Source organism: Bos grunniens, chromosome X (assembly GCF_055505025.1).
Source record: "Bos grunniens cultivar Pamir isolate PY7600 chromosome X, Bosgru_T2T1.0, whole genome shotgun sequence".
NCBI lineage: Eukaryota > Metazoa > Chordata > Mammalia > Artiodactyla > Bovidae > Bos > Bos grunniens.
The window spans coordinates 81,392,140-81,414,617 of record NC_141194.1 but is presented as its reverse complement, the minus strand read 5'-3'; the positions used below and the strand labels follow the sequence as shown (position 1 = coordinate 81,414,617).

Genomic DNA, 22,478 nt, shown 5'->3' with positions numbered 1-22,478 from the left:
CAAGGTGAAGCCATACTAGGCCAGTAGTTCTCAAATTTGGCAGGATATTAGATTACTTGGGTGGTGCTTTAAAGATGCTAATAGCAGGGTTTCTAATTGGCTTGGATGCTACTTAGGATTGTTAAAAAGTCTCAGGTGTTTGCAGTAGACCAAATAAAGAAAATCAGGCTCACCAATGAGAATGCTTGCATGCCTATTCAGTTGTGTCTGACTCTTTGCAGACCCATGGACCATAGCCCATCAGGCTCTCGGGTCTGTGGGATTCTCCAGGCAAGAATACTGGAGTGGGTTGCCATTTCCTTCTCCAGGGGATCTTTCCCACCCAGAGACTGAACCAGCGTCTCTTGCATTGGCAGGCGGATTCTTTACCACTGGGCCACCTGGGAAGCCCCCACCAACTAAGATGGGCGTGATCCAATTGATTGAAGGCCTGAGGAGAACAAAAAGATGGAGGCAGGGGACATTTGCTTTCTCTGAGCTGAGATGTTCGTTTCCTCCTGGCCTACTAGATCAGCACTCCTGGTTCTTGGGCTTTTGGACCCAGATTGTGAAATCAGTGCCCCAATTCTCAGGGCTATGGATTCCGACTTAACTATGCCACCAGTTTTCCTGATTTTTCCAGCTTGCAAGACGGCAGACCAGGGAACTTCTCAGTATTCATAACTACGTGAGTCAATTCCTATAATAAATCTTCTGTTTTACATATATCTGTATATATCCTACTGGTTCTGTTTCTCAGGAGGACTCCGATTAATACCAATGCTAGATTATAACTGCATTAAACAAGTAAGAACTTTTCTAATCCTGGAGGGGTCAGAGCTAGCGGATGAGAAGGTAAAAACATGGGAAAGTATAGAGGGTGCCAACCATGTCTCTCTTCCTCACTCCAGAATTCCCAGCTCGGTTAATTTTCTATTCCTGCCATATTATTGCTGCGGGTGAATTAAGGTTTTTTCTTCATCGCGAAAACGGTTAAGAAAGTAAAGTTTAGTTAAGCAAGAATCCACTCTCAGAGGGAGAGTGGGCAGACAGGTGAAGAGCTGCGTTCTGAGGGGCATACTGGGAAAGGAGGAGTGAATTTTTTTTTTTTTAATCCCAGCTCCTATTTCCCCAGAAGAGGGATTTTTGACTTTATGTAGCTTAGATCAGAAGTGTCATGGCATCAGTGCTTGATGGGTACTTCTTATCTGTAAGGCTATTTTTATGAGAGCATAATGAGCAACAGGTTACAATCTGAGGCAGGAGATTCCTGCCTTTCCCCACCTTTCTCTGTTTGCTACCCGGACCTTTATCATCCAAGATGTGTGGTTTCCTGTCATTCTGGAAGTTCCTGCTTTCCTTTGTCTGCCTATGGATCCCCACTTTTTACAAGATGCATGATTTCCTGCCATCTGGCCCCAGCCCCCCTTTCTCTGCTCCTACCTAGCTACCTGCCTGCTATAACAGTATCACAAACTTTAGGGCTTAAAACAAATTTATTATCTCACACTCTGTATATGGCTGAGATGCTTTCTCTGCCAAGGGGCTCCAAAGGCTGCCTAAGGGTCGGTGGTGCTGTATTCCTTCCTGGTGGCTCTGGGAGAGAATCCTCTAGGTTCATCCTGGTTGAAAAGTGAGTTCGTTTTCATTCAGCTGTGGGACTAAGAGCCTCATTGCCTTGCTAGTTGTTAGCTGGCAGTTCTCAGCTTCTTGAGGCCTTTGACATCCCCTGGTTTTTATCCCCTTCAGCACTAACAACAGCGGAGAGAAGCCCTCTCCGCGTTGAGATATCTTTGACTCTTCTATCTCCTGTCTTCTGAGGCATCTACCGGTTATTATAGTTTCCTTTTCTAAGCCGGAGAAGGTGATGGCACCCCACTCCAGTACTCTTGCCTGGAAAATCCCATGGATGGAGGAGCCTGTTAAGCTGCAGTCCATGGGGTCGCTAAGAGTCGGACATGACTGAGCGACTTCACTTTCACTTTTCACTTCATGCACTGGAGAAGGAAATGGCAACCCACTCCAGTGTTCTTGCCTGGAGTATCCCAGGGACAGGAGAGCCTGGTGGGCTTCCGTCTATGGGGTCGCACAGAGTCGGACAGGACTGAAGCGACTTAGCAGCAGCAGCAGCTTTTCTAAGCGCCCCTGTGATTCCACTGGACCCACTTGGACAATCTAGCCTAATCTCGATATTTAAGGTTAATTGTAATTAATACCTTAATTCTATCTGTAAGTCCCTTCATAGCAGGTGTTTTGAGTTGTGTTTAATTCAATAGCTAGAGGAGAAGAATCTTAGAACATCTTAAAAATTCTGTAAAACCCAACAGCTGAAGACTGAACAGAGCTCAATGTAAAAGGAAGTATAAAATGAATGGTAGATTTAAATGCCAAAAAATGAAATTATTTATTAGTATCTCAGATTAGCTGGAGAAGCTCTAATAACTGTCAGCTATTTCATCTGGGTTTGAGAAAATTAAGTCAACAAAGTTAAACAAGGTGGGCATTTTCTGGTTTCTTTTCTGATTTTTGATCTCTTTCCAGTCTTCCTTAGAGAAATCATTTACCCTCATGGCTTCAACAATCTCTGTATGAATTTCTTTTGCAAATGGCATCTTTTGTGTGTGTGTTTGAGAGAGAGATATCCAAGTGTAGACACTTTAAAGTACAATGTTTCAGGGTTTATTATTTAAATAGCATATGGAAAATTTTGTAAATTTGTTTCCTGAAACTTGCCAGTCTAAGTCAGAGTTTATAGAGATTTCATTAAGGTTAAAAAATAATAAGCACTGAATTTGGGTTACATACACATTCTGTTATAAATAGTTCAATAGTTTAAAAAAAAGTCAAAACCTCAAACATAATGATAGTAATAATACTTTATTTGCATATTTTATGGGAATGTTTTAAAGTCTAAATGAGATTAATGTATATTGAAGCAATTTGAAAAATATAAAGGACTATTCAAATGAGAAACGGGGATTTTTACCTGCACGGACAAAAAAAATTACTGGTTGAAAAAGATTTTAATTACAATTTTTCAATGCAGATGAGTTCAAACAAACTGAATCATTGTTTTATATAAATTGCATTTTTGCAGTTGAGTGACATCTATTAATAGTTATGATAACTATTACATTTGCTTTGGATAATTCTTGTTTTTAAGAATCAGTTAATTTTAAGAATTAACTGATTCTTAAAATAGCATATTTTAAGATTCTTCTGAATTCTTATGATTCTTCTGAATAGCATATAGATTTGAAGTTTAAGCAAAAAATCATTTTCATGGGAACACATTGCAGTGTCAGTTCAGTGGGTTTTTTGAGCTATGCAAAATTCAACTTGATTAACTTTCCAATATTTTCAGTTCAGCAAACTATACATTGTAATCAAATATAAAAAAAGGAATGTAAACCATGCATTTCTAATTCATTTGTCTTTAGAACATCATATCAATATACAGTGTAAGCTCAAGAAATGAACAGACCTTTTACAATTTGTTTTTTTCCAAAAAGTTAAGTTGGTTTTACTTACTATGAAAATGTAATAGGAATCATAATACAATTTTAAAAACACTAATCTCAAAGCACAATAAATTGTGTTGCCTTTTCTTTTAGAATGTCTATGGACATATTAACAGACTTATTGAAAAATCTATTATAATGGTTGACTGAGTAATGGTCCCCAAAGATGTTCACATAAACATTAGAATCTGTGAATGTTGTAGTATATGGCAAACACTTTGCAAATATGATTAACTTTTCCCCATTTATATGGGAAAATTATTCTGGATTATTTGGGAAGAACTTAAATGCAATAATCAATGTCCTTATAAAAAGGAAGTGAAGGGAAATTTGACTGATAGAAAAGAGGAAAACACAATGTGACCACCGAGACAGAGATAGGAATGATGTGGCCACAGGCCAAGAAATGCTGACAGTCATCAGAAGTTGTCATTTTTTCCCCAAAGAATCCTGAATAGGCAAAGCAATTTGAGAAATAATACAAACCTGGAAGCTTCACACTTGCTTATTTCAAAGTATATTATAGAGCTAAGATAATCACAAAGGTCTGATATTGAATAGACAGATGTTTACACCACTGGAACAGAATAGAGAGCCCAGAAATAAACTCTCATATATATGGTTAACCAGCCTTCAACAAGGACTACACAATGGTGAAAGGATAGTGTCTTCAACAGATGGTATTGGGGAAACAGATATTCATGTGCAAAAGAATAAAACGGGACCCTTATCTCACACTATATATAAAAATTCAAATGGATTAAAGACCTAAACATATGCCTGAAAGTATCAAATTTCTTTTCTTTATGCTTGTCACTGTGCTTTAAATTAATTATTTTATAGTCAGGTCTGCTTTAATTTGATGAAAGAAACAGATACTAGATTGACTTTTAAATATATTTCTATCACATCATGCTCTTTTCTTCTCTTAGAAGAGATTTTCCTCTTTACTAATTGCTGCTGCTGCTGCTGCTCAGTCGCTTCAGTTGTGTCCGACTCTGTGCGACCCCATAGACGGCAGCCCACCAGGCTCCCCCGTCCCTGGGATTCTCCAGGCAAGAACATTGGAGTGGGTTGCCATTTCCTTCTCCAATGCATGAAAGTAAAACGTGAAAGTGAAGTTGCTCAGTCGTGTCTGACTCTTTACGACCCCATGGACTGCAGCCTACCAGGCTCCTCCATCCATGGGATTTTCCAGGCAAGAGTACTGGAGTGAGTTGCCATTGCCTTCTCTCTTTACTAATTGCTAGGTGGAGCCTAATGCTATATATCACAACTTCAAATTTTAAGAATATTTCTTCTGAATGTTTTATTGGGCAGAGTCATAAAGGCATGAATTGCAAGTGACTTGCCATAATCTGAACATATCCAAATATCTATCATACAGGAGAAAAAATTAGATATTACCAGCACTGCAGAATTCCCTTTCATGACCCCTTCATCACCTGCCCTTCCTAAGGGTAACCATTATTTTGACCTTTAATGTCATGGTTAAGTTTTACAGTTTCTTGAACTTTATATAAGTTAAATCATATACTATGTGTTCTTAGACATTTACCATATTTTGTTCAATATAATGTTGTGAAAATAAATTTGAGGACACATTTTAGTAAACCGAATCAAAGATCTATGTGAACTCTGCATGCCACTTCCCCCATGTCTGTTCTGAAGTGCTGTAGCTAGGAAAGTGAAGCATAAAAACAACCTATTGAAAGAGAACTGTGGAGAGAGCACATTTTTTGCATCATACATTCCGACTTTTTTGAATTAGGGGGAAATTTCTGGATAAGGAATTCTAATTGAAAGACATAGATCATGATCAGTGGAGACTACAATTATCTTTTAATTATTGGACTACTCATAATAAAAATCAATAAATTCATTAGGAATGTTAGTCAAATATGAACAAAAAATGGAAGAATACAGTCTTAAGCATTTTCAAGAGTCTATAATTGCAGGGAAGGGTAGGCGTAGAAAAGCCAATCAATTTTTGCCCCTGTTTTTCAGTTCTTCAGAAACGTGTATATAAATTACAGAACTAGGTGATCAGAAATTTAAGATGGAAAATTTTTAGCAGTTTGAATGTTTACAACAAAAAAATAGAAACCAATTTTATTCAACAAAACACCAAGTTTGTAACATATGACATTTCTCATTTTTTGTCTGCAATGGACAAATTCTTAATCAGTAGTCTGAAACTACAAATAGAACAAAAAATATCTTTGGATTTCTACATGTTAATTCAATACAAAAATTGTTTAAGAACTGGTAAATAAGACTATTAATGTAACAAACTATTAATATATTTCTTCTTAAAAATATAAAATTATATAAAGAAATTATAGCAATGTATTGTTGGGTTTGTAATAAATATAGATTGTAATATGTAAAATAATAGAACATAAAGGGAAGCAAGAATTATATGTCTAACATTCCTATGTATCACTGGAATTAAGTTACTATAAATCTGAAACAGATTTTAATAAGATTTATATTAGGTAAGCCTCAGAGCAACCACTAAGAAAATAAGTTTTTTAAAAAGGGAATATCATTATAGGAATTAAAATGTTACACTAACATATACTGACTTAATGCCAGCACAAGTCACCCACCTCTGTACCATATTACTGGGTACCCTCACCCTTCACCATGTTGGTGAAATCATTACACTTTGATTTCTGCCTCTATCTTCCTGCTTACATTCCAGTTTTTCCTGGTATTTTAATAGCTTGTTCCAACAGACTTTCAAGCACAAGGTTGATTATTTGGTTTACTAGGAGAGGTGTGGGTAGACTGTGTACATTAGATTCTGTGGCCATAACCGAAGTACTGGCTGGAATCTAGGGAAGGAATTGATGTAATGCCTAGTAAAACAATGACAATAAACTCCTGACAATGTAGTTGTATGTCACTTCAGGTAAGAAACTATATCCATTTTATAAACTTGTCAACTGGTAGTTCTGATTCTCTTAAGTGGATAGCAGAAGTGATGAGAAAGAACACACTCTTCCCATAGGAGAGTAACACCCATTGAGAGAAGACCTAGAGATCTATTTCACTCATTATACTTATTCAGGGAAATCCTTTTTAAATCTTTACTGTTTTCATGTGTTGGCAATTACATTTACTATATCAATGTTGAACACATGACACATGAAAATATATACATATTGTTGTTCAGTAGCTTAGTCGTGTCCGACTCTTTGCAACCCCATGGACTGCAGCATGACAGGTTTCTATGTCCTTCTCCATCTCTCATAGCTTGCTAAAACTCATGTCCATTGAGTCAGTGATGCCATCCAATCATCTTGTCCTCTGTCATCCCCTCTTTTCCTGCCTTCAATCTTTCCCAGCATCAGGGTCTTTTTAATGAGTCGGCTCTTCGTATCAGGTGGCCAATGTATTGCAGCTTCACTTTCAGCATCATTTCTTCCAATGAATATTCAGGACTGATTTCCTTTAGGAATTAGGTTTCCATCATAGCTCAGTTGGTAAAGAAGCCACCTGCAATGCAGGAGACCCTGGTTCAATTCTTGGGTAGGGAAGATCAACTGGAGAAGGGATAGGCTACCCACTCCAGTATTCTTGGACTTTCTTGTAGCTCAGCTAGTAAAGAATCCACCTGCAATGTGAGAGACTTGGGTTCGATCTCTGGGTTGGGAAGATCCCCTGGAGAAGGGATCCTTTAGGACTGACTGGTTTGATCTCTTTGTGATCCAAGGGACTCTCAAGAGTCTTCTCCAATACCACAGTTCAAAAGCATCAATTCTCAAGTGCTCCGCTTTCTTTATACTCCAACTCTCACATCCATATGCGACTACTGGAAAAAGCATAGCTTTGACTATACTAACCTTTGTCTTCAAAGTAATGTCTCTACTTTTTAATATGCTGTCTAAATTTGTCATAGCTTTCCTTCCAAGGAGCAAGCGTCTTTTAATTTCATGGCTGCAGTCACCATCTGCGGTGATTTTGGAGCCCAAGAAAATAAAGTCCGTCACTGTTTCCATTGTTTCTCCATCTACTTGCCTTGAAGTGATGGTGTTGTAGCCACCCGTTCTGGGAAACAAACTCACTCAGAATGACAATGCAGATAGTGGAGTGCAGTTTATTACACCGGCAGGCCCAAGGCAGAGTCTCCTTTTAGCCAAGGACCCTCACCAGTTTTTGTGAAAACCGTATATACCCTAAGCGTACATGCCCAAATCCACCTCCCCAAATTCTCTGAAACTAGTCTGAACAAAGGAAAAGAAATATACAATCAAAGTTAACCTGTGATTCATATGCCTTAAAGCCGTGATTCCTATGCCTTAAGCATAGGTAGTTAACAGTGGACAATCATCAATAGGCTTGTGGTCATACCCCAATAAGCATAATAGAATGTATGATTCTATTCAGTTACACAGATAATTAGGGTATTCTTTTAGGCATGGAGAGCCCTGGGGCTCTTCCTTCCAGGGGCCTGGTTTTCCAGTTGGTATGTCATTTCCATAGATACTGGCCATATAGCACCAAGTCCACAGTCCAGCCCAAGATGGAGTCCTGCTTTCAAGATAGAGCCTGTTCTGTTTCCTCCTTCAATGGGACCAGATGCCATGATCTTAGTTTTTTGAATGTTGAGTTTTAAGACAATTTTTTCACTCTCCTCTTTCACATTCATCAAGAGGCTCTTCACTTCCTCTTCCATTTCTGCCATGAGCGTGGTGCCATCTGCATATCTGAGGTTATTGATATTTCTCCCGGTAGTCTTGATTCCAGCTTGTATTTCATCCAGCCCGGAATTTCAAATTATGTACTCTGTATCTAAGTTAAATAAGTAGGGTGACAGTATACAACCCTGATGTACTCCTTTCCCAATTTGGAACTGAAAGGTTGTTGCTGAACTACAAAAGATGCCGGGATTCTTGGCCTCTGGAGAGGAATTCAATCTGGGGCCAGAGACAAGGCTTGATTGCTCAGAGCTTTTGTGTAATGAAGTTTATTAAAGTATAAAAGAGATAGAGAAAGCTTCTGACATAGACGCCCGAAGAGGGCAGAAAGAATACCCCCCTGCTAGTCTTTAGCTGGATGTTATATAGCTACTAGCAGTCTGCTAATTAAAGAAAGGAAATGTCTCAAAACCCAGAGAATGGCACCAGGCCCCTCACCCACAAGATGCATTCTGAGATAATCTTGGCACCAGGTGAGTCATCCCGGGCCATAGAACGATTGACATGAATCTTGAAGAAAGGCAGATTCCCATACAAATAAATAGTTTCATTAGTATAGATTAAGAGAACAATGTATGAGTATAACATACTGGTTTGTCATGTAGGTTCTGAGCCTTTAGGGAGAACCAACTTGAAGACAGAGTCTGGGGTAAATACATAATACATTAACAGAGTTTAAGACAAACATTTCCATAAGAAAAATGCATTGGTTAGCTCAAGGTTTGAGAAAAGTTAAGTTCAGATGGAACCAGGTGTCATAATGGCAACACAGAATTTTAAGAGAAACCTCTTTGTAAATTTGTATAGAGAAGAGGAAAAAATGTAACACGTTTGTTTCTTCCTGCCCCTTAAGAGAGAGAAAAAAATGTCTGACACTTGCAGCCTATTTCCTCCATTTGGAGACCACTGGCCTCCCTGCCTATTACCTTCTCAGAACCAGTCCCTTATTCCATGTCCAGTTCTAACTGTTGCTTCTTGACCTGCATACAGATTTCTCAGGAGACAGGTAAGGTGGTCTAGTATTCCCATTTCTTTAAGAATGTTCAGGGGATGACAGAGGATGAGATGGTTGGATGGCATCACCGACTCAATGGACATGAGTTTGAGTAAACTCTGGGAGTTGGTGAGGGACAGGAAGACCTGGCATGTTGCAGTCCATGGGGTCATGGAGAGTGAGAAAGGACTGAGCAACTGAACTGAACAGTTTGTTGTGATCCACACAGTCAAAGGTTCAACTGAACTGAACTGAACAGTTTGTTGTGATCCACACAGTCAACTACATAGTTAGTGAAGTAGAAATAGATGTTTTCCTGGAATTCTCTTGCTTTTTCTCTGATCCAACGGATATTACAATTTGATCTCTTATTCCTCTGCCTTTTCTAAATCCAGCTTGAACATCTGGAAGTTCTCAGTTCATGTACTGTTGAAGCCTAGCTTGGAGAATTTTGAGCATTACTTTGCTAGCATGTAAGATGAGTGAAATTGTGCAGTAGCCAGAGGAACTGACTCATTGGAGAATACTCTGATGCTGGGAAAGATTGAAAGCAGAAGGAGAAGGGGATGACAGAGGATGAGATGGTTGGATGGCATCACCGATTCGATGAACATGAGTTTGAGCAAGCTCCTGGAGTTGGTACAGGGAGGCCTGGTGTGATGCAGTCCATGGGGTCACCAAAAGTCAGACACGTTGAGTGAGTGAACTGAACTGTGCAGTAGTTTGAACACTCTTTGGCATTGCCTTTCTTTGGGATTGGAATGAAAACTGACCTTTTCCAGTCCTCTGGCCACTGCTGAGTTTTCCAAGTTTGCTGGCATATTGAATGCAGCACTTTCACAGCATCATCTTTTAGGATTTGAAATAGCTCAACTGGAATTCTATCACCTGCACTAGCTTTGTTTGTAGTGATGCTTCTAAGGTCCACTTGACTTTGCACTCCAGGATGTCTGGCTTTAGGTGAGTGATCACACCATCATGGTTGTCTGAGTCATGCAGATCTCTTTTTCTAGTTCTTCTGTGTATTCTTGTCACCTCTTAATATCTTCAGTTTCTGTTAGGCCCATACTGTTTCTCTCCTTTACTGTGTCCATCTTTGCATGAAATGTCCCCTTGGTATCTCTAATTTTCGTCAAGATAGTCTTTCCCACTCTATTGTTTTCCTCTATTTCTTTACATTGAACACTTAGGAAGGCTTTCTTATCTCTTATTGCTATTCTTTAGAACTCTGCATTCAGATGGGTGTATCTTTACTTTTCTCCTGTTGCCTTTCACTTCTCTTCTTTTCTCAACTATTTGTAATGCCGCCTCAGACAACCATTTTGCCCTTTTGCATTTCTTTTTCTTGGGGATGGTCTTGATCACTGCCTCCTGTACAATGTTACGAACCTCCATCCATAGTTCTTCAGGCACTCTGTCAGATCTAATCCCTTGAACCTATTTGTCACTTCCACTGTATGATTGTAAGGGATTTGATTTAGGTCATACCTGAATGGTCTAGCAGTTTTTTCTACTTTCTTCAGTAAGTATTAAGTCTGAATTTGTCAATAAGGAATCATGACCTGATCCACAGTCAGCTCTCGGTCTTGTTTTTGCTGACTGTATAGAGCTTCTCCATCTTCGTCTGCAAAGACTAACCAAACTGATTTTGGTATTGTCCATCTGGTGATGTCCATGTGTAGTGTCGTCTCGTGTTGTTGGAAGAGGGTGTTTGCTATGACCAGTGCGTTCTCTTGGCAAAACTCTGTTAGCCTTTGCCCTGCTTAATTTTGTATGCCAAGGCCAGATTTGCCTGTTACTCCAGGTGTCTCTGGGCTTCCCTCATAGCTCAGTTGGTAATGAATGTGCCTGCAGTGCAGGAGACCTGGATTTGATTCCTGGATTGGGAAGATCCCTGGAGAAGGAAATGGCAACCCACTCTAGTATTCTTGCCTGGAGAATCCCATGGACAGAGGAGCCTGGCAGGCTATAGTCCATGGGGTCGCAAGAGTCAGACACGACTTAGTGACTAAACCACTACCACCAGGTATTTCATGACTTCCCACTTTTGCATTCCAGTCCCCTATGATGAAAAGGACATCTTTTTGTGTGTGTGTGTTAGCTCTAGAAAGTTACATAGGTCTTCAAAGAACCATTCAGTTCAGCTTCTTCAGCATTAGTGGTTGGGTCATAGACTTGGATTGCTGTGACATTGAATAGTTTGCCTTGGAAACGAACAGAGATCATTCTGTCATCTTTGCAATTGCACTCAATACTACATTTTGGACTCTTGTTGACTATAAGGGCTAGTCCATTTCTTCTAAGGGATTCTTGGCCACTGTAGTCAATATAGTGGTTATCTGAATTAAATTCTCCCATTCCAGTCCATTTTAGTTCACTGATTCCTAAAATGTTGATGCTTACTGTTGCCATCTCCTGCTTGACCAATTTACCTTTATTCATGGACCTAACATTCCAGGTTCCTATGTAATTTTGTTCTTCATGGAATCAGACTTTGCTTTCACCACCAGACACATTCACAACTGGGTGGTGTTTCCACTTTGGGTCAGCCTCTTCATTCCTACTGGAGCTATTTCTTTGCTCTTCTTCAGTAGCATATTGGACACCTACCAACCTGGGAAGTTCATCTTTCAGTGTTATATCTTTTTTCCTTTTCATTCTGTTTACGGAGTTTTCAAGGCAAGAATTCTGAAGTGGTTTGCCATTCCCTTCTCCAGTGGACCACATTTTGTCACAACTCTCCACTATGGTCTATCCATCTTGGGTGGCCCTACCTGGCATGGCTCATAGTTTCATTGCATTAGACAAGGCTGTGATCCATATTATCAGTTTGGTTAGTTTTCTGTGATTGTAGTTTTCATATTAATATTTATTCACAAGTTCCTGTTTGTAGTTGCCATTTTTCCCTCCATCACCCTTCAGTCTCCTCTCTCTGTTTAAGGAGTTGTCCATCTTATGAATCTTGGTGGTTGACAGACTCAGCCAACCTCATGTATATTCCTGGAATTTACAGTCAGAAACTAGTGACAAGAAGGAATAAAGAATGATAAAATAAATAGTGATTGTAACAATAGCAACAATTTGTTTCCAGGGGCAGTAGCAAGAGTGGTACTTGCACCAGTGCAAGTTTTGGTGGTCAGTGACAGCGAGAAGGGTGTCCTCAATACACAGGTCCCATGGTATAATAGACTTGGCCTGTGATTTCAGCCACATTTTTGTTTATATTCTAAGCTTGTTGTTTCAATATCTTTTTACTTTTTTTAATGATCCTGTGAACTACTCATTTTCTCTGGAAAATCTTTTTTGAATTAAATCAGTGAGTCAGTTTCTGTTGCTTTCTGCTCAGAACTCTAATTCATACAATGGTCATAAAATGTCAAGGCCTAGAGAGCAACTTGAATACATCTAATTTAGCCAGTCTGTTATATATGTGAAAATTGAGCTAATGGTATAACATTTTATATATACAGGCTTAAATGGGGCTTCATCTTAGAATGTACACTAGAAAGTCCAGAGAGGGATATAATGATTTTACCTGAGGAGTTTTAAAAGTAATGGTGCTAAAAAGTCATTCCAGTTAATAACTCCAGATTGTTAAGAAAGCATAGAAGAATAATAACTTTTGGGGGGAAAATTTCATAGGAAAGATGGAAGTTTAAAATGCAATTTCATGGAAGAAAAGTAATAGATTTTATTGTTTTCTATTTTTATAGTCCATTCTCAATATCTTGGGTAAAGCATCTATGTTAGTTAATGGTCAGTGGTCATCACATTATGTCAGTTATTGGGTTGGCCAAAAAGCTCATTTATACTATGCTTGTTAACCCTAGGAGCTAGTATTAGGATCCCTAATTTGCAGATGAAGAAACTTGGCAAAGGGAAGCAAAGAATTGTAGAGATAGCAAGTCTTTAGTCACATGGCTCTAGGACAGGCTTTTAACCCCTTAGGCTATGCTGACTTTCAATACATGCTATAACCAGCTTCAGCAGTCTAGCAGTGTCTGTTTGCAAACTCCAGAGTGCTGAAATGCAGCTGTGGCTATAGTGTCCATGGCTTCATATTTCCTCTATCAGAGTTGTAATATGTGTGTGTGTGTGTGTTTAGATTATTTGTGGTAAATGTTGATTCCAGTAGACTGGCAAGTCAAATATGTATATGGATTACCCAGAGCTACAAACTGAACTTACAGTAATATATACTCCAAACACTATATATTCAAAGAAATGGAACCATGAAAAATGTTTGATAACTCACAGGTAGGCAAAAGAAAGGGAGAAAGAGAAAAACAAACAAACAAACATAGAAACAGATGACAGACTTAAACTCTAACATGTCAGTGATTACCTTAAATGCACAAGCCATAGACAATGATTAATACATTGATCTTTATAAAATTTTATAACCTCTCTTTTGAAGCATAATTATTAAGGACATGAAAAGAGGAATCAAAGACTTTTGGAAAAACACATATCTGACAAAGAACGTTTATTTAGAATTTATGAAGAACCCTTACAATTCAGAAAGAAGAAAAAATTATTAAAAATGGGCCAAGGATCTGAACAAATACTTCACCAAAGAAGACATACAAATGCTCAGGAAGTACATGAAAATGTGGTCTAATTCATTAATCTGGAAAATGCAAGTTAAAAATCACAATTTGATAACAGAATGCATTTAGTAAAATGATTAAAATTAAAAGACTGTGCCGTGCTAGGGAACATGTGTATCAACTGGAGCTTTCGTACATTGTTTGATGGATGTTTAAAATGGTAGTATCACTTTGAAACATGATCTTACAATTTCTTACAAAGAGATACATGCAATTATCATGTTACCTGGCCATAATGCTCCTAGCTATTCACCCATAGAAATAAAGACATATATTTCTACACATTTTTTAAAACATATATTTATAGAAACTATTCATAATAGCTCAAAACTGAATTTAATCCAAATATTCATCAGTGGAACAAACTTTCTAAAAGGAACAAGTTACTGATACACACTATGACTTGTATACATAAAAAAGCATTGAGTAAAAAAAGCCTCAAACAAGACATTATTTACTTTATAATTTTACTTACAAGAAATTATAAAGCAGGAAAAACTAATCCAGAATGGAGGAAGCTAGATATCTAGTTATCTTTGACTGGAGTTTGGAAAGAGTGAAAGGGATACTTTTAGAGTGAAGGAAATGTTTTATATTCAGTTGTGCTAGTGGATACATGGGTATCATTTTGTTGAAAGTTTTTGAACTGTAGACTTAAAATGGTGCATTTGGTGTAATACATCTCAATAGATTTTATTTAGAATGTTTAAAAAGCGAGATAATTATGGTAAAGTAAGCTATAAAGAAAACAAATTTAAAATACTAAATCCAGTTATGGTACTTAGCCATAGAAGCTAATGATGATTTGATGTGTCATACACCACAATGGGCTATCTATGAATCTATTGTTGTTAGAAAGTGTCATCAGTGAGACTGTAAAATCGGAAGACTTGACTTACCCTGGGGGTTTAGAGAATATTTCCTGAGGAAGAGACATCTGTGATAAAATATGAATGATGAACAGAGGTTAACTGTATAAAAATGGAATGAAGATGGTGCAGGTAAAGAATGTTCACAACTGTAAAAGGAGCATGCCCTGAAGCCTAGTGGGAAATAAAAGTCAACCCAAATGGGACACAGACAATTGGCTGAAATCTGGTTGAGAGGAAAGAGTAGACATAGATAAGAAACAGGCCACGGAGGATTGTTTAGGATTTTAGTCTAATATTATAAGGTTATTAAAAGATGATTAGTTGGAAATGTTCATGTGTGACATCAGATTTGTATTTTCAAAAGATTGCTCTGACTGCTGTATAGAGATTGATGGAGTGGGGCACAGAGAATGGATACAGGGAAAGTATATGGTTATTGCTGTAATCCCCATAATAGTATATTAGATAACTTAAGCTTTTGTGGTAGAAGTGGTAATGAGAAAAGTAAACATATTTTAAAGATAGCAGGTAAAATCAAAAAAGCTTTGCTATGTATTAGATATGGAGGAAGGAGTCGTCTGTGGTGTCAAGGTTGCTTCCTACATTTTCCTCTTATAGGACTAGACATATGATGATACCATTCACTGAAACACAAGGGAAAAAAGCAACTTGGTGGGAGAAAGTTCATCCATTCAGTTTTTATATATTATTAAAGTGGCTTTGAGAGAGCTAAATAGACTGGTGGAGTGCAGATTGTACTTCCCATCTTTTCTCTTCGTTTCTAATTGCCTTTCCATCTTTGAAAGATTTTTCTCCCTTTTTGCAAATCCAGGACATAAATGTTGTTTACTTAAGGTGATGTGAGCAGTTTGATGGTGCATTTTCTTTAAAGGGCTGTGTCACAATTCTGCATTTTGTCAGAAACACATTATTTTATTTGTCAAAAGCTTATTTTCTCTTTGTTAGGAAAAGACAGGTAAAGAATTTGTTGCTCTCATATGTGCTCACCATGTGTGGCCTGTTGTGTTTTGTTTAGCTGTGTGGAGAGTTTGCAATGAGATTCTTTGAAACCATTGTTAATTGTACAATAAGTTGGAGTAAAGGAGAGGTCTATACCTCTGATCAATGATATAATTGACGTAGGAAAACTTAAAATGGAGAATAAAGCAAGGAAAATGTACTGAGACCTAGACCAGATTTAGAAGCTCCTTTAAGCTTCTTGGAACATCTGGGCTTTTAGTTTAAGGATAAGCACAGTGCATTATGTAAATTATCGTGGAGCATTTTGCAGAGTCAGTGCTATGCTATGGGAATAATGTGAACACGAAGGACACTGAGGTCAGAAATTAGCCTGGCTCAAGGACATTTTGCTACAAAAAGATTTTTAGTTGTAAAAAATGGCTGAGGGTTATTTGTAAACTCAATAATAATTTAGAGTCAACAGATATTTTCTGAGTATCTAGGAAGTGCTAATATGAGCTAGATACTGCCAGAGATATGAAACTAAATAGTCCATTATCTAATATGGATTTAAAAATGTAAAATAAAAATGAACCAAGACCAACGTGTCCTCTTGGAAACTGAGTTTGGTGTTAAAGTGACATTTTGTACTGCTGGACTCAACTGTAGTTGGATTCACTGCTACTCTATCTACAGGATCTCCGCTCCCCCTCATTCAAAAACCAAGATTCTGAGATACACTCAGAGTACCTAGAATATATCCAAAAGACACTTGTGAAAGCACAGTGTTGTTGTTCAGTCGCTCAGTCATGTCCGATTCTTTGTGACCCCATGGACTGCAGCATGCCAGGCTTTATTGTCTTTCACTGTCTTACAGAGCTTGCTCAAACTTGTGTCCATTGAGTTGGTGATGTCATACAACCATTTTGTCCTCTGTTCCCTTCTCCTCCTGACTTCAGTCTTTCCCAGCATCAGGATATTTTCTAATGAGTCGGCTCTTTGCATCAGGTATTGGAGCTTCATCATGGAGAAGGCAATGGCACCCCAATCCAGTACTCTTGCTTGGAAAATCCCATGGATGGAGGAGCCTGGTAGGCTGTAGTCCATGGGGTCACAAAGAGTCAGACACGACTGAGAGACTTCACTTTCACTTTTCACTTTCCTGCATTGGAGAAGGAAATGGCAACCCACTCTAGTGTTCTTGCCTGGAGAATCCCTGTGACAGGGGAGCCTGGTGGGCTGCCGTCTATGGGGTCACACAGAGTCAGACACGACTGAAGCGACTTAGCAGCGTGAAGCACAGTAGCCTTGCCGTTTTATCTTAGAAAATGTGAGAGCACATTTTGCATTCTACTCTTCATTTATACTTGTTTATATATGAAATGTTTCCAATTAGTTAAGATAAAAAATTATTTACAAAAATGTTGTAAGTTTGTCCTGTGACATCATGTATCTCCTAATATAATTCATGGAACTCTATGCATAATTTAGTTTGAAACATGTAATTCTTCAGTTAAACCTCAAATTAGAGTAGACATGCTCACACACACACATAATCAGCTATACTTTGTTTTACAGCATACTATTTCCCTGTTATTTTTCATATATAGAATTTGAGATGACTTCATTTAAAATAATTGTAAAATCATAGCATATATCTTTAGCAGCCTAATAAGTAGAATAGAGAGGAACAATGAGCATGTTCATTGTGTAGAGCTGTTTATGTTGTCAGTGGTAACTACTAAAGAAAGATCTGTTGCCTTGACTAGAAGTATGAACACATGAAAATATTTGCTAATCTGGTTCCTGGGTAGAGAATATGAAATGACTTGCAAAAATTAAAAAAAAAAATTTATGAAATAAAAACATTCTGATTGTTGTATATGATGGTAATAACAAAGTACTATTTCTTTGCTAATGACTTGGAAATAATGATAATATTTAATAGCCAACCCAGTTGAACTCACATGGAATTAATGTGAATACCCATCTGGTAGATGATGAATCACAATGTTATATGGTTAAACCAATAAGCAAGTCCCCAAAACTCCTAATCAAAATAATCTGGGAACAATTCCAAGAATATAGAACTTGAATGTGACTGTAATTTAAGCAACAGAAAACTAATCAACTTTACTATATACTATTTGGAAAAAAGACTGTGCATATAAAAGGGCAAGAATTACCCTAGAAAAGTTACTCTAAAAAGTGGTTGACAACCTCTTGTCTGATTACCAAAGAGTCCTAATGGGCCAAGAGCTGAAACATAATTTTTTTTTTCAGTTCTTATAGATCAATATCATGCAATTTCATAAGCTTTATTTTTACATATGCTTTATATATTTTTATGTATTTTTTAAAGAATTCAATAGTATGAGTTAGACTATCTGGACAAATTAGCATAAAGATCTTCACGACCCAGATAATCACGATGGTGTGATCACTGACCTAGAGCCAGACATCCTGGAATGTGAAGTCAAGTGGACCTTAGAAAGCATGATTACAAACAAAGCTAGTGGAGGTGATGGAATTCCAGTTGAGCTATTCCAAATCCTGAAAGATGATGCTGTGAAAGTGCTGCACTCAATATGCCAGCAAATCTGGAACACTCAGCAGTAGCCACAGGACTGGAAAAGGTCAGTTTTCATTCCAATCCCAAAGAAAGGCAATGCCAAAGAATGCTCAAACTACCACACAATTGCACTCATCTCACACACTAGTAAAGTAATGCTCAAAATTCTCCAAGCCAGGCTTCAGCAATACATGAACTGTGAACTTCCTGATGTTCAAGCTGGTTTTAGAAAAGGCAGAGGAACCAGAGATCAAATTGCCAACATATGCTGGATCGTGGAAAAAGCAAGAGAGTTCCAGAAAAACATCTATTTCTGCTTTATTGACTATGCCAAAGCCTTTGACTGTGTGGATCACAATAAACTGTGGAAAATTCTGAAAGAGATGGGAATACCAGACCACCTGACCTGCCTCTTGAGAAATCTGTATGCAGGTCAGGAAGCAACAGTTAGAACTGGACATGGAACAACAGACTGGTTCCAAATAGGAAAAGGAGTACATCAAGGCTGTATATTGTCACCCTGCTTATTTAACTTATATGCAGAGGACATCATGAGAAACGCTGGACTGGAAGAAACACAAGCTGGAATCAAGATTGCCAGGAGAAATAACCTCAGATATGCAGATGACACCACCTTTATGGCAGAAAATGAAGAGGAACTAAAAAGCCTCTTGATGAAAGTGAAAGTGGAGAGTGAAAAAGTTGGCTTAAAGCTCAACATTCAGAAAACGAAGATCATGGCATCCGGTCCCACCACTTCATGGGAAATAGATGGGGAAACAGTGTCAGACTTTATTTTTCTGGGCTCCAAAATCACTACAGATGGTGACTGCAGCCATGAAATTAAAAGATGCTTACTCCTTGGAAGGAAAGTTATGACCAACCTAGATAGTATATTCAAAAGCAGAGACATTACTTTGCCAACAAAGGTTCGTCTAGTCAAGGCTATGGTTTTTCCTGTGGTCATGTGTGGATGTGAGACTTGGGCTGCGAAGAAGGCTGAGCGCTGAAGAATTGATGCTTTTGAACTGTGGTGTTGGAGAAGACTCTTGAGAGTCCCTTGGACTGCAAGGAGATCCAACCAGTCCATTCTGAAGGAGTTCAGCCCTGGGATTTCTTTCGAAGGAATGATGCTAAAGCTGAAACTCCACTACTTTGGCCACCTCATGCGAAGAGTTGACTCATTGGAAAAGACTCTGATGCTGGGAGGGATTGGGGGCAGGAGGAGAAGGGGATGACAGAGGATGAGATGGCTGGATGGCATCACCGACTCAATGGATGTGAGTCTGAGTGAACTCCGGGAGTTGGTGATGGACAGGGAGGCCTGGTGTGCTGCGATTCATGGGGTCGCAAGGAGTCGGACACAACTGAGCGACTGATCTGATCTGAAAGTTGAGATTTTAATTTAGTATTATACTAAGAAGTTCTTAGAGTACATAAATATTATATCACATGGCCATTATGAAATGCTTGGCAATTGTGCAAAGCCTTCAGTGGAATCCTTAAAAGTTTTAGGAAGGATGCTCCATTTCTCTGCTTTAATCAGTGCTTTCTCATTTTAGTAATGGAGTTAAATTGCTATTATCATTAATTTTACATTTGTTTATCATTTTCTTCTTTGGTCATGGTTTTAATGTTATTTTTTTTTTCTAATTCCTTGTTATCACAGAAGTTACCCCCCTTCCCCCACCCAAAAAAAAGTGAGAATGAGTGCACCTTTGGATAAGTTGGCCTAGGAGGGCTAGGATAAGTCAGCCTAGGAGGGCTGATCAAGAGTTGGAGTAACACTGGTCATAAGGACAGGCAGGAGAGCCTATGAGCCCGTAAGTTAGCATTGTCCAGAGGTTAAATTTGCAGAGCATAATTTCTAGTCTGTAGAGAAATTCATTCTGTGTTGGAGCATGGATGATATAGTGGACTTTATTGTGGCCTATATGAAGCAGTCCTCCATTTTACTAGGTTTCCCTGGTAGCTCAGTTGGTAAAAAATCCACCTGCAATGCAGGAGACCCCAGTTTGAGTCCTGGGTCGGAAAGATCCCCTGGAGAAGGGATAGGCTTCCCACTCCAGTATTCTTGGGCTTCTTTGGTGGCTCAGCTGGTAAAGAATCTGCCTGCAATGCAGGAGACTTGGATTTGATCCCTGGGTTGGGAAGATCCCCTGGAGAAGGGAATGGCTACCCACTCCAGTAATCTGACCTGGAGAATTCCATGGACTGTATAGTCCACGGGGTTGCAAATAGTCGGATATGACTGAGAAACTTTCACTTTCACTTTGTTGTGATTCCATGTTTACTAAGTAACACCCTATTTACTCATTTAATTTCCTGGAGTTTTGAAATTCCAGGAAGGGGTATCCTGGTAGACACCCAAGTATTATAGCAATTGGAAAAGATTTTCTATTGTTATAAATAGACAGTCTACTTAATGAATATATGTTTCGTATGAATCTGACTACTAGTTTGACAGGGCTTCCCAAGCAGTGCTAGTGATAAAAAAAAAAAAAAAAAAAAAAAAAAACACCCCGCCTGCCAAAGCAGGAGATGCCAGAGATGCGAATTTGATCCCTGAGATCCCCTGGAGAAGGGCTTTGCAGCCCACTTCAGTATTCTTGCCTGTAGAATCCCATCGACAGAGGAGCCTGGCTTGCTAAAGTCTGTGGGGTTGCAAGAGTAGGACATGACTGAAGTGAGTTAACATGCATGAACTGGTTTGACAAGGGTCAGATCCTAAACAGAAGTAAAGTCACTGCAAATGGTGCCATTTGCCAAACAGTCATCTTAACAATTTCTTTTTTTTTTTCTAATTTTATTTTTAAACTCTACATAATTGTATTAGTTTTGCCAAATATCAAAATGAATCCTTTGATATCTGGACATATTGCCATCTATTTTCAACCTATAAGAATTTTTACTTACTATGAACCATGGTGAAATTATGAATGCTAATGTAATTTTTAAAAATATTCTTATAAAAAGGAACTACCAGTGCAACAATCTTTCTTTGTATGTTCCCACTGGTATCATTTAGTTTGCAAATTGTTCCTCAAAACTACTCCAGCCATTGATCTAACTCTACTCTATAAATGCTAAATCCTGCCCTAAATGCAAAACCACTTGGAGTTTGTTCTGATTGCCTAATATAGTAGAGGTATCTGTTAAAGTATTTCCTTTTTTTAAATGTTTTCTATTTCACCAAGAAGTCAACTGAAAAAGTCAAAGTAGTCATTCTGCTTTCTGGCAGCATTCACCAAAATACAATTCTAGCATTATTAGTATAAGTATTATGATATTTCTTATGACTTAGCAGCAGTATTTCATACCAAATCAATATAGTCCTGAAGTTATAAGAATTGACCACTCACCACATGGTGACTGACTTCCAGTTTCAGCTTTCTTTGATGGAGACAGTTTCAGAATTTGAAAGTTGCTCACTCTCCATTTAACATTATAGCTAAGTAGAATTACAATCACCTTGAAATAAAGTCCTATCAGAGACAAATTTTTTAATGGAGCACCTATCTTTTGGAATTATTGATCACATTGATTACATTCTCCTTAGGAATTCCTTCCATCTCTCATTTGTGGTCCTTCTTTTAGCACTTTGGATAACATTTTGGAAGATGAAATATAATAATAATAGAAGGGTTATTTTCTAGAATGTGGTGGCATTTGTCATGTTTTAGATTCATAAACCATAGCACCATTCATTTGTCATATTACCCTTTTAAAAATGAACTCATTTCTTTATAGCCTTATGCCAAAGTTAAAATGTCAGCTACACATTAATATCTAAAAGTTTAAAATGGAATTTGGTGGTGGTGACAGGAACTCTAAAGATACTGGTTCTGTTCAGATCATTCTTCAAATGTGTATTCCTTTAACTTCACTGAAAAAACCATCTTCTAAGAGAATGGGGATTTAGTAATTCTAGTCTGTATGAAATCAGTTCACTACTCATGATCTATTACCTCAAATCTTTGTTTCCTATTCTTCTTTCACCTTTTATTCACATTGTAAGGCACTCTGGTCCCTTTCCAGGGCATGTTTTCTAAAAAAGTATTGAAATGTGTATAGATTGTTTAGGAAAGTGCTGTGTTCTCCCTTCTAATATCCTGAATGATTCATTTGAGGGCCTTCCAAGTTGACAAAAAACACTGAAAATTAAAAAAAAAAAGAGGATGTACAAGATTTGCCACAAAATTTGTACATCACTGAGAATAATCTTTTTTTTTTTTTCCTTCTATCTGTTGGCTCTTCTCAGCGT

General features: G+C 38.1%; 1 long non-coding RNA gene across 2 annotated transcripts in view; it reads left to right on the top strand.

Moving 5' to 3' along the window:
* Positions 1-221: 221 nt before the first annotated feature.
* LOC147340761 (uncharacterized) overlaps positions 222-22,478 on the top strand; it is a 150,112-nt gene continuing 127,855 nt past the window's right edge. For both annotated transcript variants that reach the window (XR_015159124.1, XR_015159123.1), the window contains exon 1: positions 222-667. This is a non-coding gene — a long non-coding RNA (uncharacterized LOC147340761). The remainder of the gene's footprint in view (positions 668-22,478) is intronic.